The following is an 18,460-nucleotide window of genomic DNA, read 5'->3' as shown; positions in this document are numbered from 1 at the left end:
AATACACAGGCAGGCACGGCGGTGCTAACGTCTAGCCAACATCACAACCGCCCGCGTCCTAATTATTTCCAAACAGGTGAGGTCGGCCTTTGTGTAAAGGAAAATCACACAGGCGGGGAGTTGCTGGCAGGCACAGCTTGAAATGCTTCTCAGATACTACAGTCTGCTTGCTCTTCCGGGTGGGATACACTCGTTTTTTCTTTTGAAGTATTGCAGGTTTCCCTGTTAGACAAACCTGTTTCACTACATTCATCGGGGAAACTGGGGATGCTAGCTTTTCACACTGTCTCCAGTTCACAGGCAGATGGTTTACCAAATGCAACTTATTTGGTCTGGGTTTTTACTAATTTTTGAGCATGACATGATCAATCTGTTATTGGCACCTGGGGGGACTGTTGTTTTAAAAACTTCTGCTGATAGTTCTACCTCCTGACTAGATGAGCATGGAGAGCTATTAGGAGGAAGCAAAATAATGCTATTTACGTTAATCTTTATGGATTCTGTGGGAGAGCCGGCTGTACGCCTCCCTAGGAATCCCAAGAGGAAAAACCGCTGAGGGGTGCTTAGCCTCTAAGGGGTTAACACTGGCCACGAGAAGAACTTTAGCCTCCCTGCATGTACAGAGGCGGTGTTAGCAACTCTTTCCTTTGATTCCATGGAGAGCAGTCCTAGAAAATAATTTTTTTTAATAAAAGAAATTATTCATTCTAGGATCAAGTTTTGTGTTTTGATCACAACCTCTGAAAATGAAAACAATGGTGGTGGTTGCAGTACTGAAATCCTGAAAGAAAATAAAATCATGAGGCTTTATGTTAATCATGCAAATTCATCCTGGGCTGAATTATTAAATGCAGCTAAAAAGATGCAGGTGGCCCATGATTCCTCTTGGGGAATACCAGTGGGGTAAACGCCTTCACTTTATTAGGCGGATTCACAGCTGTTTACTGCACATGGAGGAACTTACGTGACGGTTGCGCTTAAAGTGAGAGAATGCAGTTAAGTATGTTGTTTGTGAGTTATCCTTCACTATCTTCTCCTGCGTTTGAGAAGGAAACAGTCAGATGGGAGGAAGCAGGGCCCCAGTGGCTGTAGCCTAGTGCCCAGAAAGGCAGAGTCAAGGACAAGGTCTAGCCCAACCACTGATAGAGCTTGTGCCCTGTCCTGGGGAAGCCTGGGAAGCCAGCCCGGTAACTTGCAAGAAAACTGTGACACTGGTGTAGAGCTAGTGCACACAGATAGAACACCTTGCTTCCAGGGGGCTCTGAAGGTCACTGTCACACTTCCCATTCCAAGGAGGAACTAGGGATCAGAGAGGTTACGTCACTTGCTCAAAGTGACACAGCATGAAGCACTGGCAGGAGCAGGACCTCTGCTAGAATTTCTGACAGATTCTAGTGTCCAGCAGTGCCTCAGTGAAAGGAAAAACTTCATAGCCCCCACCTGAGAGTTGAGCCATGGGTCTGGCTCCCTCTGCAGTCTGGGGACTTGTTAAACTGACCTCTGCATCTCAGGCCTGTGTGGTCCTGCCACCTTGCAGGCCTCCTCCAGTGTCTACTGAGCCAAAGGCTAAGAGAAAGATCAAGTTCTCCTGCATTATGCCAGGGAGGACCCGTTGGTCATCAAATCTGAGGAACAAATAATAATCTCTGCAGCATTTGATTAGATTAGACCAGGGTTTCTCAACCACAGCACTGCTGATAATTTAGGATGGATCCTTCATTGTTGGAGGGGCTCTCCTATGTAGGACAGAAGGGTCAGCAGCGTCCCTGGCTTCAGCCCACTAGATAGAAATAGCACTTCCTCCTGTTGGGGTGACAACTAGAAATGCCCTGAGAGCCTGGAGGCAAAAGTGCCCCTGGCTGAGAACCACTGCAGTGGCCCTGAGGCTCCAGTACCTACGGCTCCTGCTCAGTGTGTCCTCAAAGGCAAGGCTGGCGTGGAAAGCCGAGGACTCTCTGGTGCTTTCCTAGGTGCTGGAGATACTTGGACATCTCTGCAATTTGAAACTCAGAATACTGCACAGTTTCAGAGAGGAAGGGAAAGGAGAGAAATAGGCGAAGGATGCAGGACTATCCCGGCTCTGCTTAGGGAGGGCTGGGTTGGGGTGGGAGGTGGGTCAGGGCATGCCTGCTCTGGGGAGAGCATAGCTGTCGTGTACACATACTTGTCCTAGTAAGTTAAAGAGACGTACACAGAGAATTTGGTGTGAGGGGCGATAGTGGGGGTACAAGAAGAAAATTAAATCTTAACCCTCACTCTCATCCCGTTTATTGTTTAACTGCCTTCGTCGTCCAGGTGTGTCAGAATGTATTGTGCTATCATTCTGCAGAAGACCTTCATACGAGGGGAAATCTGAAGGAGAGAGCATTTGTACAGAAAGCAATTTACTAGTAATTCTTCAGCCTTTTCCCTGCCACTACTGAAAAATGTGTGTCTGGATAAGTTTGTCCTACCATGTTATGCTATTCATCATCAAGATTTGCCAGGAACTGCATTGAAATAATTTTCTTACATCAGTCTGCTGGTGTTAAGAAATATTCTAACCATCAAACTAATCAAACAAATCAGAAGAATTAATTGCCAGTGGCAAAATAATAAAAAAATAAATTCTGAGGTCTTCTGTCTTACAGAGATTTCCTAAATACATCAAAATTGTTTCCTTATTAGTAAAAATGACCGTGATACTGAAGATGTTTGATCGCTCTAGATTATTGTTGCTGACTTTTTTCTAAGTAGTAGTAACTGAGTCGTCCTGATTTCCTTGACTGGGAAAACACTGAGGAATTTTTGAAGTTGATTTATGTTGGCCACAGAGGAGGTTCTGAGTTGCTTTTGATGGCTGACTGACATTTTCTAAGGCTTTCAAGTGGAATTTTCCTGGACATTAAGAATTACTAAGGTGGACACATCTTTCAGGGTGTTCATGTACTATTTATTGGGGGGACGGGTTATGCTTATAATGGTTTTATCATGAAGGTAAATGGGGCATTCTACAGAAGACTGTCCATAAGACAAGTGGGACTTCCTTGTGCCCTGCTTCAGTCCCCTCCTTTCATGCATTTAGCAAATGAACGCACATATGTCATAGTGCTACATTAACATTCCGTGCAGAGTTTTGTGCTTCTCTGTCCAACCAATGTCACTGTTCCCTTGTGCAGAAGGTAGCCGTATGGGGAGGCCCTCCTGATGGGCTCAGACTGCAGACTGAACGCTGGGGCACATGATTTTTATTTTTTCTACGTGTTCTGAGTCACAGATAGTAGGCTACACCTGTTGAAATGGCTGGTTTTGTCTGAAGCTCATACATTAAACCACTATATCTAATCAGGAAAATCTGTAACTTGATGTGAACCCTGCCTGGTCAACTTCAAAAAGCATCCGACAACTGAAACTCATCTGAACAATCTCCTCGGCCTGTTCCATGCAGCATCTGGCTGCAGGTCATGCGCAGAGCCCTGGGTACGTCCCAGGAGCACAGTTGGCCCTTCAGCACTGACTGAGGGTTGCCTTGAATTCCGGACTATGCATGAAACCAGATTGGCATTCTTTGTCTCAAAAAAAAAAGTCTCACTGTTGCCCTGGGTAGAGTGCTGGGGCATCATCATAGCTCACAGCAACCTCAGTCTCTTGAGCTCAAGAGATCCTCTTGCCTCAGCCTCCCAAGTAGCTGGGACTACATGCACCTGCTACAATGGCTGGCTAGTTTTTTCTATTTTTAGTAGAGACAGGGTCTCATTCTTGCAGAGGCTAGTCTTGAACTTGTGAGCTGAAGTGATCCACCTGCTTTGGCCTCCCAGAGTGTTGGGATTACAGGCATAAGCCATCAGGCCTGGCATTTTTAATAGCTTGCCTTGGCTGGGTCACCCCAGAGAACCATGGACTCCAGTTCTTGGGCTTAATCTCTAGTCTCTGAAGCAGTAGGAGTTCATGAAATTTATTTTTCTTAAGAAAACTGTGTTTTAGAATTCATTAGACTGTGCTGTCTTGAGGTTAAAAAGGCTAGTCATGCTTGCACTTGCCTGGCTCAGGCAGAGGGAGATGTCAAGGAGCTGTTTGGAATATAAATGTCTTAATTACCCTCAAATTAAATTTCACAATCAAATGTGAGTTGTAAATATATAAACCCTGTATTTTTAGATTAGGGATGTGGAGTCGTCTCTGCATGCTGCTTTAAATTAATAGCTTATATAAAAATGTTCATTTCAACTCAAAAGAATGAAAGTGGACGCAACTAAATGCCTAACAATAGGTAAACAGCTAAGTAAATTATGGTGCCCGTTCACTCACTGAGGCCATTAAAATGATAATTATAAAGATTATTTAGTATCATAGAAAAGCATTTATGAAATAATGTTAAGTGAAACAAATTATACTGGAAAAAATGAGCGAAAATGGTGGTGGTTGTGGTATTAAGGTAGCACATTCGGGGAGATTCGTTGTTTTCCTTGTGCCTTACAATTTGGGGAGAGCAAAGAGAGATGGAATGTTTTGCCAAATGAAAACAAACAAACAAAAAAACAAAACAGGGTGAAACAAGCCCACTAAAGAGGCCTCTGGAAAATATAAACACTAGCACTGGAGTAAGTAAACCGAGAAATGATGAGATCTGCGTCTGAAGTCCTGCATACAGAAAGGAATTTCAAAATAATGAATAGGTATTTACATACACAAGCATACACATGTATTTAGATTTGTGTGTGTTTCTCCATGGAGAGAGGGCTAGCTGAAGATATGTCAGTAGTTCGATAAGACTTGCTGTTAGGAAGTTGCCATCTGTTTTCATTAGAAATAAAATGGATTTGACCGATAGTCTGAATGTATCGTGGGAAGGAAACTGGGTGAGGTGCCGTCAACCAACAAGAGAGACTCCCCACTGGACTCTGCCCATTTTTTAAAATGTCTGTGCTGATTTGCAGATTTCTGTTTGGCCTGTGATGTGGTTTGCTCGGGGCAATGCATTTGGCTGGCAATAGGGCTGGGGGTCAGACAGCCCGGCCAAGACACCTCCCAGGGTCCATCAGTCTCTGAATATGGCAAAACAGCCAGGCAAGCAATCCTCTGAGAACAGCAAGGCAGTGTGAGAGATTATTGGTTTTATTAGTGGCTTTCCTACTGTTGAGACACCTTGGAGTCAAAGATGCTGGCTGGAGTTCAAGATTAATTGGGTCAGCATTTTGCTCCATATGCCGAGGGAGTGCCTGAACATTAGGCCACGCAGAGTGGGGTGCTGGTGAAAATGAACCTACTCTTCTTTGCCGGGCAGCTTCCCAGTGAGGAGAAGTGAGAGTAAAACAGAACCTCACTCACGCAATGAATCCATTTGTGTTGTGAAACAGCTAATTTAGAGAGCTCTTTCACAAGCACCAATTGATTCTACAAAAAATGGAAGTCCTTCTTTCCTCGGGGCAGAGCTAACTGCTATAGATTTTGGACTGTGTCTTAGATTCATTACCCAGTTTAATTTTCTTTATACACCAAAATGTTATTTTTCTAGACATTTGTTCTCTTCTTCAGAGGTCATTGATTAAGAGGACTAAAAAGGGGTGAGAATTCAGGTGCCTCCCCGGGATTGAGCAGTGAGGGAGGATGGGTCCTACTGCAGAGCTGCAGTGCCTGGGAGGAGATGCGCTGGTCCTGTGCCTGGAATTTGTAGCACGTGGCAGTGAAACCTTTGCCTCTAAGAACCGATGAGCACTCAGTCTGATGTTGGGAAAGCTGCACTCGTGCAGCTTAAATGCAAGTTTGGAGGCAGAAGATAACACATCTTAGGTGCCGCCCCCTCTCATTCCTATCTGAGATTTTTAGGGAACAAATTCAACCCACAGAATCCCATGGTCAATTCCTTCAGCCACATAACGTAAACCACTGATGCCACGTGGGTTCACACTGGCTGCTTTCAAGGAGTGGGGACAGAGGAGGTGAAAGCACCTGTTTTATGCTTTGGTTTGGAGTTAATTTTAGAAGAACCAGAAGAAGCCCTTGCTAAATGAAGCCAACTTGCCTCCTCACTCTGGTTCCCGTTTACTCAGTTCTGTGATTCTCTACTCCTACTGACGTTAACCGTGGCTCAGCTTCTGTCCAAAAGGAATCTACATTGGTAAACATGAATTACCAGTTTTCTGATGTTGGTGAAAATCAACTGGAAAAAAGTGCCTCCCCAAATAAGACGTTATATCAATGTAAAAAATTAACTTTACTTGAAGCATTTAGCTTTGCTAATAAAGGCCAAAAAGGATTCAGTAAAATTGGTTCCAACTCACCAACGTCATCTGTGAGATCTTAAAAGGAGCCAGTTACCCTGCTCTTCCTCGGTGCCCATTGGCACGACCGTGACAGAGGATGTGAACCATGAGGGCTGTAGTTTTGAGCATACCTCATGATGCTGTTCAAATTATGGTGCCAAGTATCCTTCTTACCCTATTCCAGATGGTTCTAAGTAATCAAGCAACAATCAGCTGGTAGTTTGACTAGAAGTTGCCAGGACACAGAAGAGGTAGCCTCTCTTTGACTTAATGGGAACCTTTCTTTATGTAAACATGCAAGTATGCACCAGAATGGATATCAGCATTTTGCCTTATTAACTATGCTGGTCTATATGTTTTTTAATACTAAATGGCATGACTGGACTCATGGTATATCCCAAACTGAAACTAAGACACCATTTTTTCCCAAAACCACAAAAGACATCTTCCAAAAGATTATGTATCCAATGCCGTCTCCCTATTTAATCTCAGGATACCATATTGGAACATCCAGGGTAGGAATCAGGTAACTGTTGACAACAACTGGAATCTTGAGAGTTGCAGATGAAATCTGCCTTCCTGGCAGGGCCACGTGAGCCTGTCAGTTCAGTCATTAGCAGCCTCCCCGTAATGTTCATCATGGTACCTCTGTTATTTCTTGGTTTGGCTAAACTTTAAACTTTGTATGGTCTTGAGTTCATTGCAGAGGCAGCAAAGCCAAGAAAAAGGGGAGAAACCAGCCTTTCTTGTAATTAGCTTTCATTTACAAGCTGACAGCAAAATGCAGAGAAAATGCCTTCCCAAGGAGCCTGTGTACACAGCCCTAACAAGTCTGCAGAGAGTGAGGGTGTGTGTGACCTGCCCAGCCCTCACACATTTTGCCATCCATGATCTAGGGTAGAAAGACTGTTTTTGGATTTTTGAGGCTTTCTTCTGATTCACAGGCCAAAAGTGATGCAGGGATGGTTTGATCTGGAGTGAAACAGAAGGACGTGAATTCAAAACCACATACTAAGTGGAGGCCCCTGATCTCTCCTTCCATTTCAGCTGATGGAAAATGATGGGAACCTTGGGAGATCATCGCCCTGAAGAGAAGTGTTGTCAGATTAGACAAGAGTCATGGTAGTCAGAGGGTGTACATACTGTTAATTACTTGGGCTAGGGAAACGGAGGGAATGTTCTGAATGGAAGGACTGACACTCATTGCAGGGGGCAAAGTTTTAGCATTTGGAACTCAAAATGCCATTGTTGGGGAAAAACAAACCATGTGTGTGTGTTGTATACTTTAAACTGAGACACCCGAGCAACTGTCCCATCTTATTCCTTAAATTCTACCTCTCTTCAATCCTGGTGTTATTTTCTATTCTGCCGGGTTAGTTGGTTCTTTTCTTCAAAAACAGCTGTGGTAAATTCCTCTCTCCTCTATGCATACGTGTGTAGTTGAATCTCAAAAACCATATCCTCCCCTCCCAAAGCTCCACTCCGAGGTCATGAAAGGTTAACCTCCTCACTGGTGAAAAGCTCAGCAGCGTCGAGGACTGGGCGGTCTCCCCTGGCAGGCAGCCTAACAGGGTGTACTGGCCTGAGGCCCAAGAGTTGTGTAGACTCAACTCAGAAACACAGCTATGGTGTTTGCCTCAGCTGAGCTTGTGGCCAAAGGCACCCAGGGTGAAAGGCAGAGCTGGACTGGGCTGCCAATAGGTCAGGAGACCTGTCCCCAGCTTACAACAGTGGAGAGTTTCATTCCTTCTAATCCGAGGGTGCCCCAGGTTGTGTCAACACTTTGCTTGCTTCATTCCGTCCTTAATCCCCCCATATCCAGTCATCACCATGCCCTAGGAATTGTTTTTCCTTCCTGTTGACTTCTTCCCTTTTGTTCACACTGTGCCCTCCCTATCTTGGCTTTCCTAACTGTCCATGTAGCCCCCACTATGTGGCCTCTACCCTGTAGCCCTGCTGGTTCAGGCTTATCACCTCTCCCTTCTGCAGATCCCTACTTGGCAGCACTCTGGTGCTCATACTTCTAGACTTCTCATGGCTACTCCGACATCCTCCACCCGCTGAAGTTGCACTGTTTCCCACACTGGCTCTAGAACACATTGTGGTCTGTCCTGACTTTGTGTCTTCACTCTCACTGGCTCACTTTCCGGGACTGTACCCTTGTCCCGCTCTCCCACCAAGAGTCTCTTGTGGTGGTTCAGACCTAGTCTTGCCTGCTCTGCTCATTTGCTGTGACCCAGCACACACACCAGGGTGGACACATCGAGGAACACGAGGCCCAGCCCTCGGTGATGTCTGGTTCAGCAGGGGAGAGAGCCTGGATGGATGACCCCAGCCCACTGGGCATGGACCATGGTGGAGGAAGGATGCTCCCTGGGGAGTCACTGGGGTGATACTCAAAAGCAGGCCCAAAAGATGTGCTGCTTTGCTTTGCTGTGTTTCATTTCTTTCTCCTTGATGCAAATTTTTTCATTAAATCATAAACACATAGATCATGTACACATTAATTCATTTATGGGGTACAATGTGCTGATTTTGTATAGAATTAGGAACAGTGCTCTGTGGACCAGGTTCCTCGAGGCACCTTCTGTCTCCTGTGCTGTGAGGCCTCAGTACTTACTAACTGGTCTAAGAACATGAAGACATACCTCACCATCCTTCCTGCTTACCCACAGTAAGGCCTCACCTGGGACATGTCAGGATGGCACGTAGGACAAGTGTAAATATTAGTGGCTTTCAAAGGTTCTTTCTACCTTATCTGTAACTTCAGATTAGGCAGAACATGGCTATATTCTGAAACATGGGAAGAAATTAGAGAAGTAGAAAGAAGGAGGGATCAAGTTTAAGCATATCCAGAGATTTCTGATTTCTGAACTTTAGCATGAGTGTCTTGGTTTGGTTGTTGTACAGTCTTTCTCTGTATTGATGGGAGAGGAAGAGATGGCACACACACTCACAAAAATGGGCAGACAGTACAGAGATGGTGCATGTTTTATAGCTGATCATGAAGGACATCAGGGCTCTTACTACATATCCGTTGTGGAAAATGTCACTTGCTAGGAATTATCAGGTTTGTAGTATTATCCCCCCTTCTTGGGATGTGCTGATGGAAAAATAAATGAACAGCTGAACTCGGAACCTCTTTGCCTCCCTGCCCTGGCTATGGAGGCCCATTCTCGGTCTATGGTGAACATATCTTGCTCTTACTCTGTGAAGCTACCCTGCTCTTCCTAAATAAACTTTGTTTCATGCTTAGCCTTAAAAAAAAAAGAACTTAATTTAGAAATTTCAGTAGCTGCAATAACATCAAAATTTTAGAACGTGGCTTCTTTTTCTAACTTCAGCCTTCTAATCTGCTACCGAGGAGGAAAAACTATGGAGGGTCGGGGCACCAGTAGTCTGGTTGCTTCAGAGGGGCACAGAGATTTCAATGAAATAATTTTCTTTAAACTGAGAATGCAAAATGTAAAATTAGACTCCATAAGTAAAATCAGTACTAAGACATAGAAACACTGACATTGTCCATTAAGATGAAATGTAGAGGAAGGAAAAGAGAAGAGAAGACATACAGAGCGTGAGAACAGGAGGGGACACACACAGGACAGGGAGGGTGTGCTCAGGAGGTGGTCCTGGCCGACACACACACAGGACAGGGAGGGTGTGCTCAGGAGGTGGTCCTGGCCGACACACACACAGGACAGGGAGGGTGTGCTCAGGAGGTGGTCCTGGCCACAGGGGGACATCTGCTCACTTGAGTTAAGGCACATGCAGTTTTGGTGGCTGTGAGCCACCACTTTTCATTGGCTTTCTAAGGACCACTTGCAGCAACCCCTCCTCCCATCTAGAATGGAAGGTGACACTCCATCCAGGGACAAAAGTGCAATCAAGGCTCACACAGGACATCACACGGCTTCTATGATACAACCGACACCTGACCAGCTCCCATGTCCCGTTTAAAGGTCATGTTCCTGTGGCTGCCTCTGCTGACTCCCCTCCCTAGCACCTCCCCGGCACAAGCCTCCATTACTTCGCAAGGATTGTGGGAGAGGGAAAGAGAAAGCAGTGGAACGAGGCTGCCGCTCAGAAGTTAGCACTGTAGTGAGTAAGCAGCCCTGATGATCTATGAAGTGATTCTCTGCAGACTTCAGTATCCGAAAAAAGATATTTAAAAAGGAAAACATAAATCTTTCCAAAACCTCAGATGACTCCTCCATGTTTTGGCCTTCTTGAAGCTTTGGAGGGCTGCATAGGTGTTGATGAAGCTGAGCCTTTTAGTAGTTGTTTTTGTGTGTGTGTGTGTGCGTTTTTAAAGAAAGCATTTCCTGCCACATAGGAGAAGAAAATCCAGGGGGTGGCTGTCCTCCCACAGGAAAGAGGAAAAGACGCGTTTTCCTTAAAGACTCCATCCCTGGAGAAGGCCACACTCACAGGCCAGAAAGTTAATCTGTTAAAAAAGGAGGAGGTAAATCCAAATTTCTGGGGGATGGAGACTGTGTACATGTTTTATTATTATTATTAGATAATTTTAATAAAGCAGCCACAGTAAAGAAACCTGGGCCTACATATTTTGTTTACCTCCTTCACTACCTTGTTCTATTTCCTGCTGTATCCACAAAATTGAGACTTGAGAGATACCCAGAAATATTTCTTATATGAAGGGATGAATAAATGAATGAATGAATGAATGGCTCAGGGAAGCAGGGAGCTCTGGCCCCTTCCATTTTTTTTTTTTTCTAGAATAAAGCTGGAACTCAGCCAGGTGTTGGGACAATCCCCAACAGAGCAGACTGCGTGACCAGCTAGGCCTTGCCCATGGGCTAGCAGTCAGGTGGATTCACATTCCACAGACAGGGAGAACTAGCGACCATTGTTATGATTTAAAATACAGGTGTTCACCACATCAGTTAATTGTGGGATGGCAGATTCCAAGTAAATTGGCAGTGGGCAGGCCCACAGCAGGAATAAGGCAGATTCACTCCTTTGTTTTGTTTACTTTTATGTATCTGGGTGGAGATGGAACACATCTAGAATTCCGTCCCTTTCTAGGAATTCCATGGCTGGTGGCCGCTCTTCTCAACCACAGCTCTGGGGGTGAGATCGGTTCTGAGTGCTGCCAGTCTGCTGAGAGACTGGCTCAGGGTTAGACTTCATACATTGGTGGAGTAGGGCTGGGGGTTATCCACCCACCATTCATACCCTCTGCAGTGTTTTCTTGACTTGTAATTCCTGGCTATGGTCCTTAGCACCTGGATTCAGAGACCAGCTGGTTGGTTTTGAGTTCTGGCCTTTCCACCCAGCCCAGAATCTTAACCTGGGAGAGTGAAGTTAGTAACAAGAGATAACATTTATTCAGTGTTCTCACTGGCAGCCCAGGCTCCTCAGACAGTGGGACTGTGGCTTAGGAGGTCGGTTCCTGGGAAGTTCTCCATACACGACCCTGGTGATGTAGGTGAGGACGAGGACGACACTCTCAGGGTGTGTAGCACTAGGTATGTTACTGGGAGACACAAGCTTGAGAACTACCGCCAGAATGTTCAGCCTTGAATGGCTGGTTAAACATGGTATGACGGTGCTCGATTTATACTTGACAGCTGAGCTGCATCTGCCACTGGTCACTCTCATGGACTCCTTAGCTGACAGAGTCACAGCAGGATTGATGCTTCCATGTAGAGTGTAAGTGATTACTAGGGATGAGCTGAGTCCACACTGGTCCCTGCCACTCGGAGCAGCTGATCTGCCCTGGGGGGGCAGGGTCAGCACTGCCAAGCAAGGCTGGGTGCCGTTTTAATGGATCCAGCGTTCCAGCCATGTGCCATATCCTGCCATTCGGCCTAACCCCGGGTACACTGTCCACGTTCACAGTGGACACAGAAGTAGAGATATGCCCAGAGGAAAATTAATATTATGTAGAGAAACAAATACAAAGACCAAAACAAACTGAGCACATGGACTATCTCAGTCGAGCCATTGGACGAGGGACTATCATTACAGCAGAAACAAAGGGTAAATAATCCAGTCAACGTTTGTCATGGGGCTTGTAAGTGGCATGAGAAGTCAAATGAAAGATATGGGTGGAAAATGGGAAACTCATTTTCAGCATCTCTTTGATTTCACACTTTCTGCATTTGCACGTGGGGCATACCAGGACCTCTTTGGAGACCGAATCGTCCCCACATTAGCCAAGCTCTGGGAGCCTCAAGGGTATAAGTGGATACTAGTTGTTTGCGCTATGCGATCAATTAAGTTGATGTCACGATGTCACATAGAGAGGTCAGGGCTGAGAGACGTCTCATTTCTAGCTGGCCCAGTGAACTCTTGCTTTCTGGTGAAGGTCTAGTGAAAATCCCTTTTAACCCAAAAGTCAGCACTTGGGGTATAAAAGCATTAATTATAAAGTGTTACTGCAGCAAGATAGATTGTCTTGTTTCTCCTCATTTGTTCTTTTTTTATTTTTTGAAAGCAATAGCTCACTAAATTCAAAGACTTACTTTCTATAAAAATTCTACTTTGACCCATGTGAATTTCTGCCTAAGGAAATCACGGAGCTTGTGTTTCATGGTAGCAGAACCCAACCCTTTGGTATTTTTTTCCCCTAAGCACTGGGCAGAAAGGACTATCCATCTTGGGACCACTCTTCCTCTCCGCCACCTGCTCATGTTTCCTTTAATCTCTACTGCAGAAAACATGGAACTAGAAATAGAAAGGGACGTTTATTCCCCAATCAGGAGTCCCTGGATTTCCAGCAAAGTCACTAACGAGTCTTGTTGTTAATAGCCTCATTAAATATTTATTAAGCACCTGTTACAAGACAGAACTGTGCTTGGTCCTTTAAAGATTCCTGTTGCCAATCCCTTGGTCCCTTTTTCCTCCTATCTGAAAGTATTTCTCATAGATGTTCTAAGAAGTAAGAGATGATGAAAAACTTATTTTTTAAAAATAATATTTCCAGTTAAAAACTCATACTCAAAATTCTAAATCCTATCATTTCCCCTGCTCCTATGGACTCACCGGAGATTTCCATTAAAATCACCTATCACCTTCCTGGCCTTGGGCGGCATCCTTAACCCCTTTTCACCCGTGGCCAGCTAGGATGGTTCTCTCCTAGTTGTCCTCTTGTATCAGCTCCCAGTGCTACCATTTAAATTTGCTACTAGTTAATGCTCACCTGTGACACCTTCCTGACTGGTCTCTAGTTCCTCTTCTTGGTGCATCTCCTCTAGTTACTAAGATAAGATCCTGAAAACATATTTTCTTTTATTCAAAATACTGAGTGAACACAGGCTTCTCCACCTTACTGGTTCTCCTTCCTCCAACTGGCTTCACGTTGAGTCTTCCTCTCTGAATCCCAGCACCTAAACCTTTGCCAAATGTCACGTCTCTTCCCACACAGGCGTTTAGCTCTGAGGGCCCTGCCACTTAGTTTGGGCCCCAGAATCCTGTCTCAACCTTCACTCTCCAGACTGGCCAGGGCATCTCCTAGTGCCCTCTCACCCCGTCTCTACCTCCTGTGAGTGTTCCCGGCACCGCCTCCATCCCTCTGGGACTGGAGCTTCCCGGAGACCTCTCACCTGGTGTTGAAACACCTTCCATATCCCCTTGGCCACTGTTACCACTACTTAGTACAGTCTAGGAATTGAAAGGTCTTTCTGAACGAAGCCATCTGTATATCAATCTCCTTTCCCTATGCTTGCCCCATTTTAAGAGCCCAGATTTTATACTTATATTGTCAAGGATGCTAACATCACTTAATTACAATAAGCAGACTTCACTATTTTAACTGCAGACAATGTGAGGTTTCTAGACTCTAAGTTAGAATGGAATCTATGGAGAAGATTAAAGGATGGCAATGAAAAATATTTCCCAGAGAAGAAGAAGAAGGGAGGAGGAACCCAGGTTGCCAGCGGAATGACCCAGAGCACAAAGGTTGTTCAGTTTCATTAAGGTGGGCAGTGGGTATGGTGTTTTCCTACCAGGGTTCCTCAACTGAGCAGCGGGAGGGAGCCCGGACTCCTGTACTCAGTGGAGCACTGGGGTAGAGAGAGCAACTTTTATTTGCAAGGCTTCTTGTAATATTTTCGGTATTCTGTATTTTCCTCCTGCCTCTCCCATGTTGTAGTTTATTACACTTCACTTTAGACACAAAGCTAGATTACTCAGGTTTGAATTGGAATTTCCATAGTAACTACAATATAAACCTCAACAAACATTGTGACGTACTGTTAAGTTCCTATCCCACGGCACTGGCTAGGACAGTGAAACTCAAGTGAATGTTCACTGTGCAGCCATGAATCTCTGTTGTCTTTTCTTGCTCGTATTTCCTAACAGGAGGATGATGTGTTAAAGGGAACAGGTCTTTGGATGTACTTTGAATAATCAGTCCAATCTTCCATAAAAGCAATATTCACAAACAATGCCTTTGGAAAGAGTTCTTTCCCCAATCCCTTTGAAATATGGTGTTAGCCAAAAGGTTTATAGAGTAATTTAGAAACATCTCCTTCCTGCCTCTAATATCTTCTTTTCTATATTCAAGTTAATTTTCTCTCTGTGCCAATTTCAGCTGGGAATATGTGCTCAGCAGAAAGACACAGAGCTATCAGGTTAGAATGTTTTGTTTTTATTTCGATAATGGCTGGTCACTTGATCGTATCTTTGTACAGCTCAAGGTCTCTTATTCATTCTTTGAGATTCGATTAATGTCTACAGTTTATCTGACTCAAATTCACATCGAATAACCTATGACTTACACTAGAGGAGTCTCTGAAAGGACTTGAATTTGGAACCAGGAAATGTCTCTGAAGTTATGCTTAGTCTTAATCTGTGAAATAAGATTCTTGGTTGCCAGGAGATACCTAGCATCTGAAATAGACACATCATTATACATGGTCCAAAGGTTCAAATGTGTACTTTGTATGGCTTACAGCCTAACATAAGACATTGTCCAAGCAACTTGTTTATTGGAATTATGTCGAAGTCCTTGCAGCTTGGTCCCTGCAAATCTGTATTCTATGCTTAATATATAAGAAGAAAAATGTTTTAAATAAACTGATTCAAAGTCATAAGGTTGTACTACATACATGCCATACTAAGTGAGCACAAGTATTAGAGACTTCTCTAAGTGTTTGTGTGGTTATTCCATGATTATGACTGTGTTGTCATGTAATATCAATCACATTAATTTTGCTTTAAAATATTGAAGTCACTCCATAACGTTATGAAATATTAAAATCAAATATGCGCGGAGACTAAGAAGGATCTGCTTTATAAATGACATCAGCTGGTTTCTCAGTGGGGAATGTGGGTCTCGGAATTACGGTGGGCCAGGGGTGCTGCTCTTGACATGTGTGAAGGGACTATCTAAAACAAGGGTGCTGGTTTTGTCCGGGGAGTTTTGGGATCCTCACATTCTCAGGATGGCTGTGGTCTGCCTCAGGTATGGAGAAGTTGCCTCTTCCCCAGGCCTCTTTCATGCCACTGGTCCAATAACAACTTTGACATATGCTCTGCTCAGGTATCTGGTGGCTTGTCCAGAGCCCTAAAATATAAATCCCTGGTGCACCTGTCACAGCTCTTGGCTATGAATGCCTGTCCCCAGAACCGCTGCCTCGTGATGTAGCTGGTCCTTTCCGTATCATCATTCTCTGAGAAGCATCCGGGCCCCAGCGTAAGTAAGGTGCTTCTCATACAAGAGAGCTCAGGAGTGGTTTCTCTAATTCAGACAGTCGTGAGCTGAGTTGGAGCAAACGAGAGAACACAAATGTCTAGCTATCATGAATGAGTCTGTCCGGCCACTCTGCCGTGATCTACTGTTATTTCTGAGAATCATTTATCATTTTTATTTTTGGACTGCTTATTTCAATGTGTAGGAGCCTTCCTTGTAGGCAGATGCCTTTCATGTACACGTCTCTTATTTATTTATTTTTCCTGCTCTGGAGAGACAAGAGACAAAAATTCTTTATTCTGCCACAGGGGAAAACAATTGTAGCCAAACAGAGAAGCCCCCAACGTAACTGGAGTGATGGAATATCAGCTTTCCATAGAGCTTTTCAGAAAGCTCTGTGCAAACATGGAGTGTTCTGGCCTTTGCCTTATTACCCTGCTTCTTAACCAGTAGTTATGCTTCTCAACAGGATAAGGGGCCTGATTTACATGAAAGCTCAAAGTCTTAATCACAGTGATAAAATACAAAATCGGGGCAACTGCAATAAGTTTGAAGGCATATTTTGCTTTTCAAGGGCATCTTGTCATTAAGGAAAGGTCTTTCATTTAGCTAAAGAAATTAACCTGAATCATTCTCTCTTTTTGGCAATGATGAATTTAGGGAAGAAAACAAAACTCTGTAGCTAACATAATTTATGCAAAATCATGCGATTAGTGATAGCTGTGCTAGACTTTTTCCCCCCAAATGCGCCTCGAATAAAACCGTCGTGAGGAGCAGTGCCATCTAATGCAAGTAGTAAACGTGGATAGTAAATTATCAATATCTGGTGAGGCATACAGATGGCAGGACTTCCATTTTTTCTTTGAGCATCTTTGCCAGTCATCCTTGCAAAAAATTGCAAAGATAAATATGAACTTTGAAAAGTAACATTCAACAGGATATGAATGTAATAGGTATCACTATGTGTAGTAAAAACCAGCACTTTCTGCCTCTGCCCAGTGAAATGAGGGACTTTCTGCTCAGTCTGTAGCATAAGCCTAATAAGGGTCATTTCATTTTTATATATGTAACTGCTCGTCAGGAGTGACCCAGGTCTTATGATTTGGGTGGTATTTTTAAATCAAGTCCTCAGTGCTGTAACCTTGACCCCCCCCTTCCACACACACACACACACACACACACACACACACACACGGATATGGAAAAGTGAACTCCCCCAGCAAATCCTCCTTAGGGGCATGCCTTCAAGTGCATAGATCGGGGACTCCGGGACCCTCTGCCAGCCTGAGCTGTAGTCTTCTGAAATGACCGCTTGGGTTCCCAGCCAAGGCAGGGCTCTTCAAAGTTGCTTCCCACTCGTACAGTTTCACCTCAGGATGCTTCCGCAGAATTTAAGCGCCAAAGCAGACAAGGTCAAATTAAACTGTTTCCCTGCCGCTTCTCTCTTGGGGGCCCAGGAGGGCATACTGCACCCCCTGCACAGGCTCACAGCAGGAGAGGGGTCCAGGCACAAGCCCTACTTGTCCCCAAGCAAAACGCACCCATTTTCTTCCCGTTTACTCCAGAGGCTCCCCTCCTCCCCTACTCCTGGCATCCCCTTATCACTGGCTCCATCTCCCTGTGGCATATTTTTGGGTAGTAGAATGCTGAGGTCAAAGGGAGAGGCTCTTTATCCAAGCAGTGGAGATGCCAGCCTGGAACCCAGAGCATGAACCAGCAAGACGTAGACTCTCGCTCTTGACTTTGGGCTCAAGGCACTGGCGGCCCCTGGCCAGCCCGCGGGTTCAGTCATCCCTCCTACCCTCGCCTGCTCACTAGGTCGGCAGCATTGGTTGGGTCCTCACGCCTGTCCCGGCCTGATGCGGGATGCCAGGCACCTCGAAGCCCCGCGGGCGCCGACCCCAGCCCGCAGCCCTGGGAGGTGCCAACCCGAGTGAGCGGAGGAGGCATTTCACGTGGGCTTCTGCCTTCGCCGTTGCCCGCGCCTCTGCTTAGCAGCTGGCGTCAGGGCCCCTCTGCTCCGACTCACCCCCCTCCCCCGAAGTTAATGAGCCCTACTTTCCAGTTCGCTTTAGTTTGGAAAATACTTAAAAGCCTCGAAACGTTCCGGGGAGATGGCCGCCCCCGGATCCCCCAGTTCTGCCTGGCTAGGGCTGTCGGGCGCTCACGAAGCTGTGGCGTTTGTCTAGAAGCGACATCGCAGACACGCAGCCCCGCTCCTTCCCGGCCGTCGCCAAAGTTGCCAGACGCCCCTCGGCGACCTGGCCTCGCCAGATGCGGTTGCATAACCTCGACCCCCACCCCCGCCCGCCGCCGGGGCCGCTCCTGGCTTCTCTGGTGTGTCCCGGCCCCGGGCGCCGCCGAGTCCCGGCGGAGCTGATCTGGGGAGGAGTGCGTGCACCCGAGCCGGGGTCGGCGCCCGTCCGGGCGGTGCTCTGCCCGCTGCCGAGTGCGGCGGGCACCGGGGCGCGGGCTCCGCTTACCTTCCGCTGCTTACAGATAAGTCGAGGTCGGTGCAGCACCTGGCTCGGGCATGTCTCGCCGCGGACCCTGGCGAGCC

At 45.7% G+C, this 18,460-nt stretch overlaps 1 protein-coding gene across 1 annotated transcript in view; it reads left to right on the top strand.

Annotated features, from left to right (window-relative positions):
• Positions 1-18,460, top strand: part of DOCK1 (dedicator of cytokinesis 1) — a 455,243-nt gene that overhangs the window by 200,060 nt on the left and 236,723 nt on the right. The gene's annotated exons all lie outside the window — the stretch shown is intronic.

Source organism: Otolemur garnettii, unplaced genomic scaffold (assembly GCF_000181295.1).
Source record: "Otolemur garnettii isolate 467f Iridium unplaced genomic scaffold, OtoGar3 scaffold00075, whole genome shotgun sequence".
NCBI classification, from domain to species: Eukaryota; Metazoa; Chordata; class Mammalia; order Primates; family Galagidae; genus Otolemur; species Otolemur garnettii.
The sequence above is the reverse complement of the archived record's forward strand: the minus strand, read 5'-3'. Positions and strand labels throughout refer to the sequence as shown.